Source organism: Pongo abelii, chromosome 12 (assembly GCF_028885655.2).
Source record: "Pongo abelii isolate AG06213 chromosome 12, NHGRI_mPonAbe1-v2.0_pri, whole genome shotgun sequence".
Classification (NCBI taxonomy): Eukaryota; Metazoa; Chordata; class Mammalia; order Primates; family Hominidae; genus Pongo; species Pongo abelii.
In genome coordinates, this window is record NC_071997.2 from 131024158 (window position 1) to 131048032 (window position 23875).

The 23875-nt window shown below is 45.3% G+C and overlaps 1 protein-coding gene across 14 annotated transcripts in view; it reads left to right on the plus strand.

Annotated features, from left to right (window-relative positions):
- Positions 1–23875, plus strand: part of MYT1L (myelin transcription factor 1 like) — a 544402-nt gene that overhangs the window by 325559 nt on the left and 194968 nt on the right. For all 14 annotated transcript variants that reach the window (XM_054548446.1, XM_054548454.1, XM_054548453.1 and 11 more), the window contains exon 5: positions 9080–9236. The gene's annotated coding sequence lies outside the window, so the exon portion shown is untranslated. The remainder of the gene's footprint in view (positions 1–9079; positions 9237–23875) is intronic.

Below are 23875 nucleotides of genomic sequence, written 5' to 3' on the forward strand. Positions count from 1 at the left end.
TAACCTCCTCACTCCTCAAATGGGAAACGCAAAATAAAGCCATCATTGTAACCTCCTGGCCTGTTCTTCCTGCACAGATGAAGACTAGGGCACTGCAGTAAACCAAGAGTTTAATTAATGCGAGGCTGGCCACGCCCGTGGCAGATGGAGTAATTACTCAAATCAACCTCGTGGAAGGCTTGTAGGTTAAGGGATTTTCAAGGACAGTTTGAGGAAAGTGAGGGGCTCCTAGGCAGTGGCTGCTTGCTGCCAACTGACTGGGATACAATCACAGGGTGTGGGAAAAGCCCCCCTGTGTGCTGAGTGGTTTCTGGGTGGTGCCACAGGAGAGACGGAATCATCTATTGGGGGGTCCACATGGAGCCATGGGTGTCAGGGATGCAAAAAACCTGAAAAGATGCCTCAAAAAGCCAATCTTATGTTCTGCCATAGTGATGCTCTCTGCAGGACCTCTGGAATAATGGCTGGCCATCGTGAATGTCTACACGTTAGCAGAATTCAGGCTCCTCCCCTCCCCCTCACCGGGTGGTCTTTCCCTTAGCAGAATTCAGGCTCTTCCCCTCCCCCTCACCGGGTGGTCTTTCTCTTAGCAGAATTCAGGCTCCTCTTCTCCCCCTAACCGGGTGGTCTCTCACTCACTAGCTTTACAAAGGCAGTTGGGTTTCGGGGAAGGCCTATTAATTATCATTTAAACTATCAACTAAATGTCTCCCAAAGCTAGTTTGGCAGCTTGAGGGTAAAGGCAAAATGGCATTGGCTGGATCAGATCTTCCACTCCCAGAATTTTGTCACTGTTACCATTTATCAAAGGTAGTTTCATCATAAGTTACCACCTCACACCTGGAAGGACAGCTGTGTGAATGGAAAAAAACAAGTTGGTACCCCAATTTCCTAGGCCAAAAGAAAAAAAAATAAGCTGAAATCTGAGTCATGCAAGAAGTTGCCTTTCCTTTTGTTCCGAAGCAGATAGCTACAGATAAAAGGTTAAATATCTCCACAGGTAGCAACTCCTCATTCACCTTATCTTATGTAAAGTGCCAATTTTCCCTGTTAAATATTGAAGCTCTCAAATTCATCTTTGGAGAAAGGCACAGACTGTTTCTGTAATTCTGGTTTGTTTTTTTTTCCTTAACCTTGGCAAAATAACCTTCTAAATTGATTGAGACCCATCTCAGATACATTTTGGTTTACAGCTATTATCCAAAAATCAAGAGATAGTAAGGGTTGGTGAGGTTGTGGACAAAAGGGAAGCCTTGCACACTGTAGATGGGAATGTGGCTTGGTACAGCCATTATGAAAAACAGTACATTAAAAATAGAACTACCATGTGACCCACCAATCCTCCTGAGGAAATTCCCAAAGGAGACAAAATCAATGCCTCGTAAGGATGCCTGCAACTACCATGTTCATTGCAGCATGACTGACAATAGCCAAGATACAGAAGCAACCTAATGGACAAATGGATAGAAAATATGTGGGGGATATATCTTCAATGAAATATTATTCAGCCTTAAGAAGAATGCAATCCTGCTATTTGCCACAATATAGATATACCCAGAAAATATTATACTAAGTAATATAAGTCAGATACGAAAGAAAAATATTGTATTATCTCTCTTAAATGTGGAACTTTTTTTTTTTTCTAAAGAGCTCAGCCTGGGTGCGGTGGCTCAGGCCTGTAATCCCGGCACTTTGGGAGGCTGAAGGGGGTGGATCATTTGAGCTCAGGACTTGGAGACCGGTCTGACCAACATGGTGAAACCCCGTCTCTACTAAAAATACAAAAATTAGCCGGGCATGGTGGTATGCATTTGTAGTCTCAGCTACTCTGGAGGGTGAGGTGAAAGGATCACTTGAACCCAGGAGGCAGAGGTTGCAGTGAGCCAAGATCATGCCACTGCACTCCAGCCTGGGTGACAGAGTGAGACTCTGTCACAAAAAAGTAAAAATTAAAAATAAAAGCTCAAATACACGTAGGTGAGAGTGAAACGGTGGTTATGGGTGGGGGGGATGGGGAAATATAAGTCAAATGATACAAAATAGCAGATATGTGAGATGATCAAGTCTAGAGATCTAATGCCCAATATGAAAACTAAAGTTAATAAAATTATACTGTGTTGGAGGCTTTGCTAACTAAGTAGATTTTAGCTGCTCTTGTCACAAAAAAGTAACTGAGATGATAAACAAGTTAATTTGTTTCACTATAGTAAGCATTCTACGATGTATGTGTATCCCATATCAACATGTTGTAAACATCAAACATACATGATAACATTTTTTTTAATGAAATGGAGAAACTAGGCTAGTAAGCAGACTGTTAAGAGTACCACATAATGATGTGCTTTGTGTCTGAAGTAAGAAAGGGTGCAAAAGAAAGAAGCCATGAGTGAAAGAACGCATGCAGGAAACAACGCATGGAGGAAAGAAGGCACGCAGGAGAGAAGGTGCACAGGAGAGAAGGCACGCAGGAGAGAAGGCACGCAGGAGAGAAGGCGCGCAGGAGAGAAGGCACGCAGGAGAGAACACCTGCAGGAAAGAAGCATGCACGAAAGGCATGAATCAATGTAGTAGGCTTCACGACGGAAAAGGAAGCATGATGCACTGAGGGAGTGGAGTGGGGGTGCCTGAAGCAGCCAGGCCTGGGGCCATGAGAGCAGGTGCTGCTCCCAGAGGCTGAGGGGAGACTTAGTCAGGGAAAGGGGGGGTCCACACAGGGAGGTGTACAGACATGGAGGAGGCTCAGCAGCCCTAAACACCCATGGGCCCCACACCAGGGTGCTGTCTTACCTCAAAGGTGATGGGGTAGCACTGAAGACTCAGCTGCAAGAAGGGGACATCTCACAAAGACATAGAGAAGGGGCAGGAGGTGCCAAGGCACCCACCCCAGGAGAGAAGCCCCTGTGGCTGCCGGAGGAAGAAGCAGCAGGCCCACAGGCCGTGGTCCATCAGTGGGAATCAAGCCACACAGCAGGAGGGAGAGAAGAGCTCTGTTGAGAGGCACTGGGAGGCTGAGAGGAGCTACCCAGAGGCCAGGACCATGGGCTAGGCTGACGGTGGGCAAGCCTGGACTGGGGGCCTGGGTTGTTACTATTCACTGTCACAGGGAACTTGGATGAGAAGGCTGAGGGGTGTTTAATAAGTGACCTTCAACCTGCTGACTTTTTCAATAATTTATGTGAAACGTCACGTGGAAAAGCCCAAAAGGCCTTTGGCAGGAAGTGTGAGGCTGTGTTGAGAGACACACACCAGAAGCACAGACGCCCCCCATGCAGAGCAGGCCGTGGGAATCGAGCAAGTCTAACTGGGAAATGGGAATGGGACTCAAGAAGAATAGGTGCATATTTTGGAGCAGTTGTAAGCTTACCCTGGGGTTGACGTGGAGGCATAGATTGGTTCTCAGTAATTCCCAAGGTATATTAGTCCATTCTCATGCTGCTGTAAGGACACGCTGGAGACTAATTTATAAAGAAAAGAGGTTTAATCAACTCACACTTTAACATAGCTGGGGAGGCCTCAGGAAACTTACAATCCTGGCAGAAGGTAAAGAGGAAGCAAGGCACCTTCTTCACAAGGTGGCAGGAAGGAGAAGTGCAAGCAAGGGAAATGCCAGACGCTCATAAAACCATCAGATCTCTTGAACTCACTCTCTATCATGAGAACAGCATGGGGGAAACTGCCCCGCCCCCATGATCCAGTTACCTCCACCTGGTCCCGCCCTTGACATGTGGGGACTGTGGGAATTACAATTCAAGATTACAATTCAAGGTGAGATTTGGGTGGGGACACATATCACGAGGCTGAAGTATCATGTTGAATATTTACCCTGAAAAAAATTGACCCTACCCTGTGAGTAGGGACAAATGATTACACCCTTTTGCAGTTAGTATAATGCTTGGTCCACTGAAGGCCTGAGGGTCTTGGGATGCTTCAGGAGTCACTTCATACATTCCATCCTCATTGTCTCTTAGGCAACCTGGAGCACAACAGTGGCCTGACACTTACCAGTGGCATCCAATGACAGACCAACTGAAGCATGTGGCATACATGGAAAGCAGTTTTGAAATTGAATTCTACATGAAACTGAGAGATACCCAACTGTACTTTACAACTGGTATCATAGATAATGTTTTCAGTATCTTATTACCATAAGTGGTGATGAGGTATTGGGCTAGAAGAGGTCAAGGCAGGCTGCTGTTCCGGCAGCAGCAGAGAGCCAACCACACAATCACACACCAAGTCTCATGGTCGAGAGACCATGGAGAAAATATACCCCAGCCAACTTACACCGGTGTTTCTCCAACTGTGGCCACAATTCATTTGTGAGTTGTGATACTAATATGAGGAGGCAGTACTAATATCAATAAAGAGAAGTAAAATGGAAAGCATTTGAGGATGTCATACATATTAAGATGTGTTGTTCTGTGAAATGTTTGATTTTATCACGGTTTCAAATCTCTCTATAATATACATAGGATGTGCACACGGGATCAAGATGTAAAATCTATTTCTCACCGTGGAGCAGGGTTGAAACCTGACAGCCACGATCCTATTTCCATGTAGAAAGAAGGTGACCCCCCCACCTCTGAGCAAGAGGATCTGGAGGTAACAAGACCTATTCAAGGAATGAAAAAGTAAACCAAGAATCCCTGGGGCACCAGGTTGGAACCAGGCATTTTCTTCAGCTGAACCCTGAGGTGCTAAGAGGGCATGCCCAACAAAGGGAACCCAGGAGGTCCTGACATTGTTCCCTATTTTACTTTTGCCTGAATTACTTCAGGACACCCTGTGCTTCCATTCCCAACTTACTCATCAACTGTGCAAAAATGGCCAAATTGTGTACCCTTTCCAGCTTCTGTCCAACATCTGCAGAATGAGGCTAGTAACACCCACTTTATACAGTTGTGAGGAACAGGGACAATGTGGCACCAGCCCTGTGCAGAGACGCTCTCACTCACTTCTTTCTTCCTTTATTTCTTCACTCTATTATTGATCAAATGTTTACATATAATGTACCTTGTGTGAGATATTAATCACACAGTGGTGCGACATGATCTCTATCCTTTTGTAAAGACAAAAATTGACCAAAATAAATACAAATGTGTGACTGTGACAAAACCTAATTTTGAAAATTAAAATTGGAGTACTGAAAATTTAAAGTGCAATTGAGGAAGTCAAAGGTAAATTTTAGAAAACCTTCCAGAACATGGAGAAGAAAGACAAAGAGATTAAAAAAAAAAAAAAAGCAAAAAAAAAGCTAAAACCAATGGAAGATAAATTTAGACAATCCAAATCCATTTAGTAGTAGAAATTCAAAAAAACTGATAGTAATAAAGGAAATAAAGAGGGGGAAATTAATAAAGAAGAAAGTTCTGGGAGATGAACAGTTTTCAGGTTGTATGGGGGCACGAATGTCAAACAGTACGAATGAAAAAAGGTTGACAAACCTAAACACATCAAACTCTTCAAACTCCAGAAAACCAACAGGAAGAGAAGACCCTAGACCTGTTTAGAGAGAAAACCCGTGCTTCTGAGCTTCTGAGCTTCCCAGGGGAACCAGGATCAGACTGCAGACTGGCCTGGCAATGGAGTGGAACCGTTCATAAACCTGAACACTATGCGTGCATAGCATAGAATAAAATAGCCTCAGGGCCTTTGCAGTCTTGGGTGAGATCATTATCCCCTTAGTGAAATAGACATTTCCGATATGCAGGGCCTCAGAACCCTTACTTGGAGATCCCCATTCTGAAAAAAAATGCCTGGGGTTCTGTGTCCACAAACTGGAGAAGAAATCCAAAAAAGAATAGTGTGGGACACTCAAACCATGGGATTCATAAGGAACCCAAAATAAACAACCCCCGTCCTCGGGTCATGTGGAGTCAGCTGTATTGGGAGGGCAGAGGAGCGGGGCAGGCATAGCCCCTACACACCACATCCACCCTGTGGTCCCTCTGAAACAGGACCTGCCCAGCCCAGGGAGGGGTGCCCGTCACTCAGGCCAGCTCTTCTTGTCAAGCTCTGGAGATGGCCACTTGTGAGTGCTTGGTTTTCAAAAGCAAATAAACAGAAACAAATTAGGTCTGAGACCTTGCTTGCCTAAAATAGATTTCCCGGAAATTTCTGCCTCTGACTTGAAATATTTTTTAAAAAATGAATTAGGAGCCACAAAATGGGGATTTTGGTAGGTTCTTGACCCCCCTGTGCTGGGACAGGAGTCTGTGCACCAGGTTGTGGCCGCAGAGGCTCGGAGGATGGACTCGCTGCCCTGCTCCTGCCCAGGGAGGGGAGCTGTGGGTTTTGTACTTTGTTCTGGAGTCATGCACAGCCACCTTCTGATTAGAATAACGTGGACGGATTTCAGGCAAGGAGCTTCCTCCATCACATCATTATTCTTTGTTCTGTTGGCTCTTTAAGGAGCATTGTCTAGCATAAGGTTATTGTTTATAAAATCCCACAAATGAGCATGCTTTATATGACAACTTTAATAAGAACCTCACACCCATTTTAATTTATACTATGAATATGAATTGTAGCATACTTTGCTTGTCATTCATTAATAACTGTTTAATTTTTAGATATTGTGAGCTAGTCATATGTATGTTTCTTGGTATTATTACTAATATTCCATTGATATTAGCTGATTGCAAAATGCTTTTTAAAATAACTATAGCTTTATAAAATACTTTACTAAAAAAGACAAATACCCCACATATGTCACAGCATGAAAATTGAGCATGTTGCCAATGTATTAACTTGTTTTAATTTTTTTTATTTTAATGGATTATGTTGAGTTTTCCATTTATTGACCTTTGGGGTGGTAAATTTAAAGATGGCCATGGAATTTCTTTTTTACACAAAAATACATTTTTATATTTTTAAATTTTCTGTTCTTTCATACTTTCCATTTGTCTTTACACCCAAAATAAATTATTTTTCTACATATTTAAGATTGCAACTGTGTCCATTCCAGCTTCTCTCTATTCTTTCTCTCCACCTTGCCTTGAGTTTATGTAGCGATATCTTACCCATCTGTTTCATAGTGCATTAGCCATGTCCAGCAGAGTGCCAGAGACTCAGCCCTCAGTCAAGGGTGGGCAAATTAATTGGTCACATTCATATGTGGGGAGCCAGAATTTTCTGTATGTAACCTTTGCTGCTTGTCTAGATCATCACATTTAGAAATTAGAAACTGAAAATGTATATTAATAAATTGGTATCTAGCAATATTAATATCACTGCCTACTATCATTTATTGAGCACTAATGATAAGCCAGGCATTTTTGATATATTATTTAATTCAGACATTGAAAGTCTAGGAAATTAATGCTTATAAAACAACATGCTCAAATCAGGAAGTAGTAAGTGGTAGTGCTATTATAACCCCATTCTGTCTAATTGCAAATTGTTTAACCATTAAAGATTTTGCTTGTTGGTTGAGTCACATGTAGAGCATTGTCTGTTCATTTAGAATCTGTCTTCACAGGGCAATGCAAATGTTTTCTTTTTCTTTTTCTTTCTTTTCTTTTCTTTTTCTTTTTTTTTTCCAGTGAATCCATATTAACCACTAGGAGCAGGCACATAAGATCCAAAGGCGGGTAGGAATTGTGTGGGCTCTGGGGTCTCGCGTTAACAGAGGATTCTGTAAGATAGTTCAGAGTTCATGGTAATGTTTAGGGGAGTTATCATATCCAAAGGAGGGGTAAGAAAAGTTCTTTTGTTTTAAACTACAATGTAGTAGAGAAAAAAGATCAATCTGGTCTAATTCCTTTCTCTTTCAAGGGACTAATCAGGATTTTTAACCTTCTGAGGTTCATATCTACCATTATGTTCTTGACAAGACATACATGCTCCATCCCTTATTAACTCTGTGTGTGGATGAAATTGTTCTTTGGCGAAAATTAAGTACACAAGGAAAGGGTTTAGGGCTCAGTCCCTAATGGTCAGCAGAAGTGGACAAGGTGGGTTAGTTTCCAGGTCGAAGGAAAAGATTTGCGAATTCTGGGGAAAATGGCCCTATTATGACTCCCTGTGTTTCTTATTTAACTCTACTCTCTGGTTTCCTGTTGCTCTAATGAGGAATTGCATAGAAGGTGTGGCGGCACTTCCATGATGGTTATCTGCGTCAAGCTGCATCATCGCAGGGCTCCGAGCTCTCTGCTCACTTGACCTGTTGAGGTTCAAAACAGCCCAGAGAGGTTTAGTCCGTCAACACTGGAGAGCAAGAAGCACTGAATCCTTTGGAATGGAAATCATAAGGGGACAGTTATCCAATGCCACCACCCAAGGCTCCCCGAGGACCTAGTGGCAAGACTCAAATTCCCTGACCCGTATCTCAGCGTTGTGAGTCCTTCCTGAGCATGTGTAGGGACAGGCCTTAATTCATGGTGGGAAGAACTATACTGGATCTCAACACAGATAATTCAGTTTCAATTATTATCTCCTGACTAACTGGGGAGTTCTGAGCACATATTTCACCCTCTCTAAGTATCAGTATCTTTATTCATAAAATTCACATAAAGTTCAATTGATGGCCAAATGACATAATGGGTAAGAAAGTGTTTTGTAAAGTTTTTAGTTCTATGAATTTTAAGGAGACTAGGCTTGTCCTCTCACTCCAGAAGTCCCTGGAGACATCACAGAATAAATAAGGGTGACAGTGCGAATCCTGGGGTGGAGCTCCTCCGTGATGCTGCCACACGGGCTGAGTCTACCCCGAGTCTGGGAAGGAGGGAAGATAAGGCTGTGTGCAGGGCTTCTGGTCCACAGGAACTGGGAGCTCATGGAACCATATCAGGCAGAGCACAGAGCTGATGTAGCTGGCAGAGAACAAGCCGTCCCAGCTGGGGCTTGCTCCGGACAGGAGCCTGGGCAAGGGTCAGAGTCCGAACAGCAGGCGTCAAGTCTAGGAAAATAAACTCTAAAGGGGAATGCGTTGCTTGTGGACATGAAAGAGAACATTTGGTTCCTGGAGGAAGCTGCTGTGTGCATGTTGACGGTTGCAAAGAGGACGCCCTGTGTATGTCTCTTCCTAAGGTGGCGATGAATTCATGAGGTGCTGTATATTGCTTTTTATATTTTACAGATGGAGAAATCAAGGCACAGAGAGATTAAGTGACTTTGCCACAGTCACAAGCTGGAGAGGACCAGGAGTAGAGCTTAGAGCGAGCCCCTGACTCTGGGCCTGCGTCCTGCCAGGAGTCACGCTGCCTCCGTTCCTAGGAGAGAAGACTTCCTGTAAGGTAAAGGCGGCCCGTCTACACTCGGTTCTGTGCAGCCCACACTGAGGCAGGGCGGCCCTCACTCACTAGCTAAGGGTGGCCTGTCTACACTCGGTTCTGTGCAGTCCACACTGAGGCAGGGCAGCCCTCACTAGGTAAAGGCAGCCCGTCTACACTCGGTTCTGTACAGCCCACACTGAGGCAGGGCAGCCCTTACTCAGTAGGTAAAGGCGGCCTGTCTACACTCGGCTCTGTGCCCGCACTGAGGCAGGGCGGCCCCCACTGTAGACGGTTAGGTTGTGTGCTCTCTGTGTGTGTGAAAAGAACTAAATAAACAGCAGCACTCACATCTCCTAGCCTGGGTTTCCTAGCCTCTTTCAGACCTCATTTTCCACAAAGCACTTCCTTATGTGGTCAAAACAATCAGCCTGCACACCGCTTCCTCCACCTCAGCCTCTCCAGCCCTTCCCTCTTCCACTTTCCATCCTCAGAAGATGCCTCAGCTTTTTCTTGTAAACCATTCCTTCAGATTTCCCCCTCTCCTCTTTTATATCAGTCACTTCTTCCTTTCTGATGACTGGATTGACCCCATCTTGGATTCTAAGAAATAGAGGGCAAGCTTCCTTCCTCTCTCTTGTAGCTCTTCACTTGCCTCTGTCCCCTGGGGCGGTCCTGGGCAGAGCCGCTGCCCACCTCCCTGTCACCTGCAGTAGCCCTGAGAGTCCCACCGCACGCTGGCCTCCTCCTGGGACTCCCCTTGAGAAAGGAGCACCAAGCCCAGGCGGTGTTGTCTGGGATGGGGATTTCGGCCTCAGCTGGTCCCACGCCCATCACCCGGGGACAAAGCGTCTGTGCTTCGACCCCACAGGGGAGGGCCTCTCTCACGCTCAGCCACTACCCGGCCGCAGTGGTCAGCGAGAGACCACCCACTCGCTTCCTTCAGTCCTCCCCCTACAGCGGCTGTGCTGACAACATAATGCTCCTTCCTTTTCTCTTCCACCCCTTCTAGAATTTTCTCCTCTCTTCTGCAAGAGGCAGGTGTTTTTTAGGGTTTTCTCTTATTATTTAGAATGCTCTTGTTGATGCTTTTTTTTTTTTTTTTCCTGCTCCTTGAAGGGAGGGCAGTGTGATATTAGCGGTGCATTTCTCTCATGGAGAAGGGCACACCCAGCAGGAGAGCGCAGTGAGGACGATAGTCTAGTGAACTCACAGCTACTGCACTGGGCACATAGCAGCGCCCCCTCACACATGTGGAGCCCTGTGCATTTTCCGGGTTCTTCCACACGCGCTAGAGTGTTCACATCCACCGACTGTCACATGAACACACGGGAAAGACATTCCTGTGGCATAGTTCGTGCAGATGATAAAATAGATGCCTGAAAGCTAAAACGACACAGTAAGTAGGAAAAAAAAACTATTCCAAGCCCATATCTTGTCTCTAAACTTCATGTTTCCCATTTAATAATTTTCAGAACATTTTCATTTCTATGACTTTTCTGTGAAATAACGTATTTCCTCCCCAGTGAATACTTAACATATGTCACAGATTCCACATTCTATCACTTGTAGACACAGGTTTCTCTAAGTTTTCTGTTATTTATTCTTTTCGTATTTTCCTCCCCCTAAAAACATAAGTAGAATAATTAAAAAAAATTAAAAAGAATATGCAAACTAGAAAAATCATTAAGATAACTTCAAATACCTGTATAAATGGGAAGTTCCAGTAATATTTTTCTATGGCAAAACATATTTGAATTTTTAATTTTAAATTTTTTTTACCACATTACTAAAATCTGAATTAGGGAGAAGTAAAGATAGAAAATGCTGAATATAAACCAGATGTCTCAGAAACAGCCCTATAGATCAGCAATACAGAACACTATTACTTATTAAAATCAGCTCTTCAGTCACATTTGTGTTTTTTGTAGCTATCAAAAAGAGCTTTTTTCACTAGCACTGTAGCCACACATCTGCTGGGACAGGCATTCATTAGGGAGGGAGCCGACACCTCTGAACATCACCAGGAGACAGCATGGCCTGGGGGTGGAGCCAGATGCCCCCAGGAGGACTCGCCGGGAGGAGGGAGCAGGGCATGAACCAGGGCTGAGTCTGGTGAGGGCACAGGAAGGAACGAGTCCACGGGGGCTCGGCCACTCACCCCAAAATGCAAGGCTTAGTGAGAAAGTCACATACAGGCCATGGAGACTGGGATTCTTTTCAAATGACTGAATGACCGAAAACGTTTATGTATACATGGGAAAAAAATACCATGAACAAAATAGAAAAACAACAAAACAATATCAACAATAAGCTGTAAGAAAATACTGGCGACAGATAAGGTGGGCAAAGGGGTTAGCACCGCAGTGTACAGACAGCTATTATGAATCGATGTGAAAAATGTGAAAAGAAAGAAGAAAAACAGGCAAAGGATAGGAATCACAATTTCACAGAAGAGGAGCTGCGGACGGTGAGGGTGTGAGAGAACGCTTACCCTCCCTGGGGGCCGGGGAAATGACGAGACACGTGGCTTTACTCAACCAAAGCCAAGGACGGAATAAAATTCAAGGTGACCAGCGCTTCCAGAAACTGGCATGATCACGTTACTAAAAAGGGCGTGGAATGTTTTCTTTTTTAATGGTAAAGTGACGATATCTTTTTAGAAAACTCTAGTCTAGAAATACATACAAAATACATGTAATCATTTTGGTAAATTATTTTTGTAGTGAAATAAAACAACATAAGCCTTGTTAGTAAAGGAACTTGGGGGGCTGGCTGGATAAATTATAGTAGGTGTATTCTGAGGAATACTATGCAGCCATTCAAAAAGATGAGTTCAATGGATAGACATTAGCCTAGAGAGATGGCTGTGATTTTTTTAAGTGAAAAATAGCAAGTTACAAAAAAGTTTTGTAAACAGAGCCTGATTTTGTAAACAATAAATATACAAAGAGCATGCTCTGTTTATTCATTCCATCGTGGAGTGGAGTGAAGGTTGGTTTCCTCCAGTAAGGAAATTGGCTGCGGGAAGAGAGGCAGCAGCGGCTGCCCAATCCCCACCTGGCGGACCCCTGTGTGCCTGTTTGTACTTCAACCCGATAATGTAACCGCCCAAGGGGTTCACCTTGCCTGCTGCCCAGGCAGAGCTGATTCACCAAGACAGGGGAATTGCAACAAAGAGTAATTCACTCAGGGCGTCTGTGTGGGAGGCTGGAGTTTTATTATTGCTCCAATCAGTCTCCCCCGAGCATTCGAGGAGCAGAGTTTTTAAGGATAACTTGGTGGGTAGGGGGAAGCCAGTGAGCCGGGAGTGCTGATTGGTCAGGGATGAGATCATAGGGAGGCGGAGCTGTCTTCTTGCGCTCAGTCAGTCCTGGGTTGGGGCCATAAGATCAGATGAGCCAGTTTATTGATCTGGGTGGTGCCAGCTGATCCATCAAGCGCAGGGTCTGCAAAATATCCAAACACTGGTCTTAGGGGCAGTTTAGGGAGAGTCAGAATCTTGTAGCCTCCAGCTGCATGACTCCTAAACCATAATTTTAAATCTTATGGCTAATGTTAGTTCTACGAGGGCAATGTAGTCCCCAGGCAAGGAGGTCTGCTTTGGGAAAGGGCTGTTATCATCTTTGTTTAAACTGTAAACTAAGTTTCTCCCAAAGCTAATTCAGCCTTTGCCCAGGAATGAATATGGACAGCTTGGACGTTAAAAGCAAGATGGAGTGGGTTAAGTCAGATCTCTTTCACTGTGTCAATCATAATTTTGCAGAGGCGAGTAAGGAAAAGGAGACATTATTGCTAGACTTGGGGTAATCAGCAGAGAACCACTCTGGGTTCTTAAGCCGGAGAATTCCCGGACAGAAGGCATCACAGTGGGGCGTGGGGGATGGACAGGAAAGCGGGGGAGGGGAGCACCTGGGGACTCCAGCAATGCTACCTCTTGGTAGGATCAGGCATGGAGGAGGGTGGCGTCCAGGCAGATGCAAGGAAACGGGAAAAAATGACAACAGCCAAAACCAGAATGTGATAAATTATTTGATAGGGGAAAGGGGGAAAAACTAGCCAAGTATTATTTTAAAGCTTCGGAAGGGAAGAACAATCACCTCATGCATTCAGGAACTAACTATGGAGAACGTGGACCGACGCTGGGTTGTCAGGAGGCCCCACCTCACAAGCTCTTACAGCCAGTGAACTGTGCAGAAAAACCGATGTCTAATAAATAAATTTGCAAAACGCTGAGGAAGGAGAAAGGAGACAGCAGTGCCTAACTGTGCAATAGGAATTAGGGGCGTGGTTAAGGGAAAACCCTAAGATGAACTTGATGTGACAGAGGCAGCAAGGAGTGCTGACCAGAGAGGTTAGGGCTAAAAACGCCAGTTTGAATCCTTCTTTGTGGAGCAGGAGAGGCAGCTATGATGTCCTCTGAGAGGTGAAAGGACCAGGATAGCGCTCTGAGAGCCAGTGTGGTGAACCCGAGAGATGGAAATTTGGGGGAACATGATCCAGAGGATCCTAGGCTTCGCTGATGGAGGGGAATTGACAAGACTGGGGATTTGGGGAATGGGTCAGTGGTGTTCTTTGAAAAAAGGATGTTGAAAGTGATAGCCAACAGGGTCCTGACTACATGAGAGAGGGCAGGTTAGCTGTTGGAGGGTGGAGGGGACTGAGCTGAAGGAAAGCAGGAGGCAAACCAGGCTAGAGGGATGGACAGACACGCTGGAAAGAAGGATGGGAGAGAGCAGGTCCTCAGAGGTCAGCTTTAAGAAAAGGATCTAGGTCAGGCGCAGTGGCTCACACCTAAAATTCCAGAACTTTTGGAGGCTGAGGCAGAGGATCACTTGAGGCCAGGAGTTTGAGACCAGCCTGGACAACATGGTGGCAAAAAATACACAAATTAGCCAGACATGGTGTGCACCTGTAATCCCAGATGCTCAGGGGCTGAGGTGGAAAGGTCACTTGAGTCTAGGAGGTCCAAGGCTGCGACGAGCCATGATCGTGTCACTGAACTCCAGCCAGAGTAGCAGAGCAAGAACCTGTCTCCAAAAAGAAAAGAAAAAGATATAGCAAGACCCTCACAAGAGGGGGAGCGGCAGGGTCTGATGTGGAAGTGTAGGTGGGATCCAACAGGAGCCCCCGATCCACCCTGTGATTTGGGGCCACGATTCCTGGCAGCGAGCGGAGATTTGAATGGAAACTTCTTACTTGGAAGCAGGCTGGAAGGGGATATTGCATGAGAGACGTAGATGAGACCAGTAGAGGGGCTGGCTTCAATGGCTCCTCTGCTGTTCCTTATAAAGAGAACAGCAAGGTTGCTGCCTGAGGGGACAAGATGGGAAATGCAGGTTGCAAGGGAGAGCAGTCTCCATCAGCCCTGGGATGAGCTTAGCCCACAAAGGAAGCTGGCACAGCAGGAGGACCCAGATGGCCACCTGTGAGGCTGCACAGCAGAGTCCTGGGCTCTGTTCTAACACATCCCAGAGCGGTGTGCACCAGGGCGTGTGCCAACCTTGCTTCTTCACATAGTATTGTCCTGGCTGAGGTGTGGCAATGGACGCTGAGGGCTCTGGACGACTGGGCCTGTTCCAAAGCACCTTAGAAGGCAGGGCTGGTCCTGGCAGTCCACACAGAACTGCCATTCTTTTCACCAGAACACTCTCCAAGCCACTCCCTTCTTTGGTTTCTCAACATCCCTGGGAATATATGGGTGCTGTTGCCCACATATGTGTCATCGAGACACCCCTGGCCATGGGGCTTAGATAACTTGCCTGAACTCATACAGCTAAGAGGAGACAAAGGTGGGGTGTGACCCTGGGAGGTTGAGCTCCTTACCCCACTCTTCCCCACTGCCCTCCGTGGCACCCGCAGTGGTTTTTCTATTTTGGTGCTGAGTTCATCCTGTCTTGTGTTACAACTCGGTGCTTGAGTATCCGTCTTCCTTGTGATTTATGAGGGTCTCTTATTTACAAGAAACCCTGCCACAAATTGAGGAACCACGGAATTCAAGAATGAATTTAAAAAGCCCCACCCTCAGGAAGTGTGCAGTGCTGTGTAGCTATTTGTGAGTTTATAAATGGGTACAATAGAGGGTGGAGGGTAAGGAGCCCTCACTGGTGGTACAGGGAGAGCTGTGAGTTCCCACAAGAGATGGTGTCTGCCCAGGAATGGGGAGCATCAGCCACACCTCCTAGATCAGGACTGTGTCCCTTGACCACACGGTTTATCCTGCAAGACACTGATTTTACAAGTGCCGAAAGGCTGGAGATGATTTTTATTTCAGACTATACTTGTGTGAAAAAGCATAAACTACTGGCCATTAAAATTATCCTTAGTCTAAGTGGTTTTTGTTGTTGTTGTTTGGTTTTTTTGAGACAGAGTTTCACTCTTGCTGCCCAGGCTGGAGTGCAGTGGTGGATCTCAGCTCACTGCAACCCCTGCCTCCCAGGTTTAGGCAATTCTCCTGTCTCAGCCTCCAGAGTAGCTGGGATTACAGACACCTGACACCATGCCCAGCTAATTTTTGTATTTTTAGTAGAGACGGGGTTTCACCATGTTAGCCAGGCTGGTCTCGAACTCCTGACCTCAGGTGATCCACCTACCTTGGCCTCCCAAAGTGCAGGGATTACAGGTGTGAGCCATCATGCCTGGCCCCTAGTCTAAGTTTTTCGAATGTTCATTACTTACCTAATATTTATGATGTTTCCCCCTATAGGTAGGAAACATTTCCCTTTATTTTACTCATTTTCTTTCCTGTGTAGAGCATCTGTGACTCTTAACTAAATTATTTCCATATTGTCAAGAAGGTGTGTCCAACCTTCATGCAATCCTTAATCAAACCTTGTTATTTTTATTTAGTACAACTCAGCAAATATTTATCCAGCCACTGCCCTGTGCCAAGCACCATGCTGAGGGCTGCAGAATGAGAAGATGCAGGGTGCACTCTCGCTTCTGTCCCGGGATTGCCGGGCTGCAGCTCCTGGGCTGGGTTTCTCCTGGCCTGCGCAGAGAGCTGCCTCTTCTAGGAATGACCCAGTTCCCCAGGCTTCAGGACTGTGGATCCTGAGAAGACACTCAGCTGCTCCCTTGCCTGGCACAGGGAATTTAGGAGTCCAAATCCTGTTAAAAATGAAGAGTTAGTTGAATTAAAGGAGACTGTGAAGAGTCCAAGAAAAATATTCTCATCTAGAAAAGAAAGTTATGTTCCCACCTGACACACACACACACACACACGCACACACACACACACACTCACTTTTTAGATTTTGTAAATGCAACTAAATGTTTGGCTGTAGGAGTCCTGGAGACTGTACTCTGGGGCCAAAGTACCAGTATACTAGTTCAGGGACATGAAAGGCTAATATAATATTTGGTATTATGAGAAGGTAATCAACAGTACCCAGAGGAATTCATCTTACCCTATATAAGAAGGGCTATGCAGTTATCTGTAACATGGATTCCACAAGCATTTGTTTCTTATCCCTTTGGGAAAACTTACAACACCCAGACATGGAAATAAGAAGAAAGCACCAAGCATCTCCTCAGCATCGGCTATGTACCCAGCCAGGCGCAGTGGCTCATGCCTGTTAATCACAGCAGTTTGGGAGGCTGATGTGGGTGGATCACTTGAGCTCACGAGTTGGACAGCATCTGCTATGCACCAAGCTCTGTAAATGGTTCTTACCTAAGATTCTTTTATTCAGTCCTCTCCACCACCCAATACGGTAAGCAGGGATTTTACACATGAAAATACTCAGATTCATAAAGGTGATTGTGCCCAGCATAAGCAGGCTTGTGTGTGGAGCCAGCACTGGCACTGCAGGCCGTCACCCCTGTCATGCACATGTGTGCTGCTGCTGCCCCGCATGGTGCACAGGCCACGGTGTCCTCCAAAGCCATCCGGTGAAGGGGCTGCCACTGACAAAGAGGAGTTTGAGAATATGAAGACACTGAAATCTGGAGAGCCAGCAGAGTAGACGGAGGATACTGCCCACCACAGGGCCCTGGAAAGCACATGCAAAGATGTTCAGAGCCACACATCATCACGGGCCCACCTTCCACCCACCCAGCATGGTCAGGCAGCCCTGCTGTGTGCCCGGCGCTCCGCAGGAATGGGAGGTGCAGGCGGGAATGTGGCACGTCTCCACCCCGGAGGTGCAGCTGGGCTGGCAGGAGGGTTGGAATGTGGCACCGTTTCCACCCTGTAGGTGCAGCTGAGCTGGCGGGAGGGTGGAGGTCTCACAAGCACATGAAGATAAGACCAGAGTTATTTTAAAGGCATGTGCAAAGTCTATGGAAACTTGTTTGGAGCAACTTTCAGGGAGATTAAAGAACAAATTACTCCAAGAGCAGAGATGAAACGCAAAGAAATTATAAAACATTGAGCAAAAGCTCACGTGCTAGAGGACAGCTTCAGGGGGAGTTGGTACATTCTGAACCTTTGCCACGTGCAGTTCCAGTATCTACCCAGGACCCATGAACGTCCTGATGAGCCATATTCTGAGTCTTGAGGCCCAGCATGGGAATGTCATTCCTGTAACAATTACATAACCCAAAAGCATCAACTGAGGTCTGGCTTCTCCAGGATGCTCCAGAGGCCCTGGGACTTCAATGTCTGCTCTTTCCCTTAGACTCAGTCATCCTCATGAGCAGAGAGCAGGGGACCCAGGGAGCACCTGCACTCCCCACGCAGCCTCAGCTCACTGTTGCTAGGTCCAGCTTCAGAACCAGCTTGGAACAGATGGAGAGCAGCAGAGGTAAATCCCTGAAGCAGGTGGGCAGGAGGCATAAGCCCAGAAAGGAATGGGCATGAGGGCCCCAGACTTGAAAGCTGTGGTGTGGGGTAGCACATGCCCCTCCCACGGGAACACTGGCTGCCCCTCCCACGGAAACGCTGCACCTCCACTCCGGCCATCTGAGGCCAAGAGAAATTTAGAGCAATGCTTTCAGATCATCATATTTTTCCAGAAAGAAAAAAACAAAAACACACACAAAAAAAACAGAAATCCAGGTTTTGATACAAAGCCTGGAGATTTTTAGATGTTAGTCCAATTTGTTAAGCACCAAGAACCCGGTGGAACAGTTCTAAGTGGCCGGGTATGAGCCCCTGGCCATGAGACTGTTCGGGTACCCCCAGCCCTAAAATTCTGATTCTTTGAATTTTCTCCCAGAACTTGCTGGCAAGATAAAGTAATGGAGAAGTCATAAGAAACACATTCAAGTTTAGAAAATCATATTTTAAAATGAAAATAAGGATCTGTTTTCTTATTTTTATGCTCAGGGCTGAAACAACATCTATTTTACCAAAAACAACAACAGAAATAGTTAAATTCTTGGAGGGCACCTGACTTGACGTTTCCTCTGAAGTTCTGGAAGGGGTGCCTTCCTGCCCAGCCATTCCTTGATGTAAAAGTAGGTATCATGCTGTGATTGGAAATGCAACCATTACATCTGAAAGAGACTCCAGCTCATCGGGTGTCAGCTGTTAGTGTGAACAACAAAGTTCACCACTGCCTGCACAGCAGCTGACGACCCCCTTGGCCTGAGATGAGGCCTCCAAAGTGAAGTGAGGCCTCTCTCTTCCTGGCCCCTAGCGCTTCCCCAAAAGTTCTTCTCGTGGGTATTTTGGGGCTTCTCTGCTGTTATCGTACCTGACGTAAATTGGGCAACCTGTTTTTCATGGATATAGAACTGCTAGATCATCCATTTTTGAATAAAATCAAATGTAAATTATTTTGTGAAAGCATCCCCACTGCCTCGATTACCCTGTAGACATCTTCGAAGCCTTTGAGACTTGGTTCAGGTTTGCTTTAGTTTCAAATGTTCCATTAGGTTCCCAGCTCAGACATGATGGGAGGAAACACTTCTTGGGCCGGAGACTCCCAGGATTTTCCCAGAGCAAATACCCTGTGGCTCTTTTTGAAGCTCTGAAAGGCTCCTTGCTGACTTCTGGCTTAACGTTGAATGATCCCATGCAGCCTGACCAGCATTCCATTGACGTGGCATTCCCACCACGCATGTAGAAATAGAGGCATAGGTATCTTCTGGCTGCATGTGGAGTGGATATTTCTTTGAAAATTTTTATTTGTATTGTGAGAATTTTTTAAAACTGTAATAAAATTATTAACAATGTAGCTGACCAAGAGATGCATTAGTACAATGTAATTAGTTTATTCATTCTCTCACTTAACTGAAATTTACAGGCATCTACCATGGGCCAGGCACTTTTCCATCAGGACGTCCACCTGCCTGAAAGATAGGAGCCTATGTTTTGACAACTTGCTTTTCCTGTATTCAAAAGGCTAGTGGCTGAGTGCACTTCCTACGGCTGTCCTCCCACCTCTGTTGGGTCCAGCTCCCAGCTCTGCACCCTCACAACACACACAGATCTGGGGGAGAGGCTGGGGGCACCCATTGAGGCACAGGCTGGCGTGGTGTCCTTGGTGCCGTGCTCGAATTATTGCTATCCCGGGTGGTCGCACTCTCACAAGTTGGCTCTGTCAAAATGATGGAGCTCCCCTCTAGGAGGCCTATTACAAGACATCTTTATTGCAACCTGTCATCATTTTGATTGCTATTTTCTTAGGATTTGTAGCATGATTTTTAAAGTGTTTGTCTCAAACTAGGCATAGAAGTCTATTAAGCATTCAAACTATGCCATTTAGAAGGATTTATTTTTAGGGTTTCATGATAATACGTGTGCTGCTTTATCACTTGAGTTTTATAGTCTCAAGCCATTAGGGAAAGCCTGCATCCTACATTTCCCAAGACTGTGTTGATTTCAACTATCCTATGTATGCCAGGAAATTTCCCAAATGTCCTAGAAGTCCCAGTAATTTGGCCTTAAAGCTGTATCTCACAGACTGCTTCTTGCCCTAAGAAATGGTGTAAACATTATTTGGCAGGCTATGTATCTGTAACTATTCTTTTGAAAGCATGGCCACCAGGCTCAAGCCACTCCCTGTCTGTGGAGAGGCAAGTCCAGAACCTCCCAGTGGTGGGAAGGAGTCTTCCAGAGTTTCCTCCAGGCCAAAGCAAGAGCACAGCCACGCATAGGTTTCTAACACCTGCTCTATGTTTTCCTCACTTGTAGCTGAATATCAGTTCCCAACTGGCGCCCTCCAGAACTTCTACCTAAGTGACCGGAATCAGGAGAAAGACTAAGACATGTTAGGGTAAAACTCAGTTTGATTTTATACACATTTGTAAACCTCTTTAGTACTTTACTATAAGGGGATCCATAACCAAAGAATGGGGGAGGGATGCTTTTTCTGTTTCAGTTTAGGGCAAGGTCATGTTTTATAGTATCTTCCTAAAGTGTTCTTGTATGCCACCTATTTGAAGCTTACTAAATACTTATCGACTAGTTCATAAAACAATTAGCTTTCAAATCTCATTCCAGTGAACTTCAAATATGCTATTTCCAATATTGTATTTCATTTTCTAAAAAGTGCTAACCTACAAAATCATCTAGATTTCTAAGTACAGAGGGATGGTTTTACCTTGTCTCACCCTAGAGACTGTCAGGATCAGCATACAGAGTGGCAGATACCATACAGGCATTAGCTGTATCTTCACTTTTTTTGCCAAGATAATTTTTATTTTCTCATTTTAATTTCTCTTGGCTTTGTTGGCATCAACCTTGCTGGGCCAAACAGGCACACATATTGTACACGGTGATGGGGTGAAAGGGACAGATCCAGGAATGTGGATCTCTTTCCTCAAGAAGATGGCTTCACTAATTGCTGTCTGCATCAATAAAAAATGGAAAGGAGGAAAAGGAAAAATTAGGAGCAGACAAGCCAAGCCTCTTTTTCCTGTTTTATATGCTTAATTTCTCCTTTTTATCCTATTAAGTTGAACAATGAAAATTTAAAAATTATAAACCATGATGTAATGAACTATAAACCCACTTATGTTTTCTAACTCTTTTGTGACCTGATAAAATGCTATCCTTTTAAAATATGAATATCAGATATAAATCCCAAATGTTAATGTATTTATGCTATATTAATTTCACTAAAAAGCAGAAAATATTGTCATATTTTGGAAAACAATTTTTAACTGTTGTCATTCTCTGTTTAAACATTTTTGAAGGATGACTAGAAAATATAAGTTCCGATTCTTGCTAATCTTCATAGATGTATTTTTAGGAGCCCAAACTTGCTGGAGTCAGAACTGAGACGTGGAGGTATTTTCTATGACATAGGGTTGTAGAAGGCTGACCAGCTCCCAGCTGCCTTGGAGAGAGTAATTCCTAGGAAGAAGTGCTCTTGGGAAAACACCTGGATATGGCTAGACATGCACACCTGCACTGCCTTCTGCCAGGACTTCCAGTTTCTCTTCAACATTCCTTCCCTGAGCCTTCCTTACCCCTCACAGAGGCTAGGACTGACCTCTGGCTCCTGCCCTCCCTCCCATCTCCTCCTCTTGATGGTGCTGACAAGCAGAGAATTGACCAAGCAAATTGAGCAGCAGGAGCTGAAAGGCAGGGTCCAGCTGGTTGGCAAAATGGAAATTGCCTCCTGGATAGGGGAGGAGTGACTGTGGCAGGGAGGGAAGCCTGGAGCTCAGGTTCTGGTGTCAAAGTGGGAGCTGTCCATAACCCAGCCTGCAGTCCAAGCCCCCATGTCCTGGTCCTGCAAGAGAACTCTGTCGGGGAAGGGAGAGCAGGTCCCTGTGGCTAGAGACTCGGGTTAGGTGGACCTTGCTGGTCTCTGGCAGACCTGGGACCCAAAGTGAGCTCCTCCTGGGTTCACAGTTGTGGCTTAATATGGAACTTGACATCAGAAAGCAGTCGCTAAGGACTCCAAGGGATTTAACTGAGTTTATGAAATTTTCATGCATTTAAAATATTAGTTCTTGGCCAGGCACGATGGCTCGCGCCTGTAATACCAGCACTTTGGGAGGCTGAGGCAGGCGGATCACGAGGTCAGGAGATTGAGACCATCCTGGCTAACACGGTGAAACCCCATCTCTACTAAAAGTACAAAAAATTAGCCAGGCGTGGTGGCGAGCGCCTGTAGTCCCAGCTACTCAGGAGGCTGAGGCAGGAGAGTGGCGTGAACCCAGGAGGCGGAGCTTTTAGTGAGCCGAGATCGCGCCACTGCACTCCAGCCTGGGCCACAGAGCAAGACTCTGTCTCAAAAAAAAAAAAAAAAAAATTAGCTCTTGGCCAGGTACCATGGCTCACACCAGGGATCCCAGAATTTGGAAGGCAGAGGCAGTAGGATCACTTGAGTCCAGGAGTTCAAGACCAGCCTGGGAAACAGTGAGATCCTGGCTCTACAAATAATTGAAAAGATTAGCCAGGCATGGTGGCACACACCTGTAGTCCAGCCACTCTGGAAGTGGAGTTTGAGGCTGCGGCAAGCTCAAACTCCACTGTACATTGTGCCACTGTACTCCAGCCTGGGTGACAAAGTGATAACCTGCCCCTAAATATATGTATCAAATATATATACATTATAATCTCTTCACTGAGGCTCAGCTTGAGGAAAGCGTCCCTTTTATTGGAAGGAAAAGAGAAGGAAGCTCATAGAAATAAAATAAATCCTGAGTCCAGATGTAAAGTTTTCATATTAGGAAATAATTCACCTGCTCTCTCTCCACGAATCACTCCTGACAGCTTTATTGGCTCAAAATAGATTCCTTAAATTCAAGACTTTTCTTTAAGTATAAAACAAATTTTAAATCTTCTTAGAAAACATCCTTATTTTAAAAATAAATATTAGACTTCAAAATAAAAAGAATTGTGGCTAAAGTGGAGTTTTAAGGGTGATTTTCTAAATGTAAATTGCTGGAGAGGTAATCAGAAACCCAAGCAGTGATAACTGAGGTGAACTTTCTCCAGTTCCAAGGAAGATCAGAGCTGATGTCTTAGAAAATGCAACTGAGCCGTTCACGGGTTCACTAAGTGAAGCTCGCAGTTCCGGCCCTGGGACCACCAGAAGAATGAATTCAAATGAACGGTTTAAACGCCTGAGGCTGCCAATGACAGTCGCCAGTGGTGGGCAGGCCCTGGGTGGAAGCAAGCCCAAGCATTCTTTTCAGGAGCGTAGGAGAGACAGGCAGGGCAGGATGGAGGGGCTGCGGAGTCCTGAAGAAATAAAGTGCAAGAGCGCCGGCAAGGGCCAGCTGCCTTAGGACCACACACCATCAGGTGCACGCATTAGAAAATGAAAACCTCCTGGCATTTCAGACCATACGTTTTATGCTTTCTGCTTAATTTGAATCTTTCTGGCAATTGGCACTTATTAAACAGCTATGTAAATGTAAAATTTAAAACAGTTTTTGAAACCCTTCAGATTTGGGTTTCATTGGCTGAAAGGGAAAGAAAGGGGAACCCCATCTGTTTGGTGTCTGCTCCATGTGGGGTGCTGTGCTCGGCATCTTTCATAAATTATCTCCTGTAATGCTCATAGCAAAGGCCCTTGTTCAGCAGAGGAAAACACACTGTAGAGCCACCATAATCCAAGCAGAATTGCACTGGAAGGAACCTATGGAGGAGGGAACAGAGAGTCTGACCCAACTGTGGCAGGAATTTCACATTCAGCAAGAGGAATATTTTAGTGTAGGGAGGGAATATGATTTATTTAATAACTGATTACTGGAAGAATTAGCTATCTGACTGGAAAAAAAATAAGTTTGCCCCTATATGCATAAAAAATACT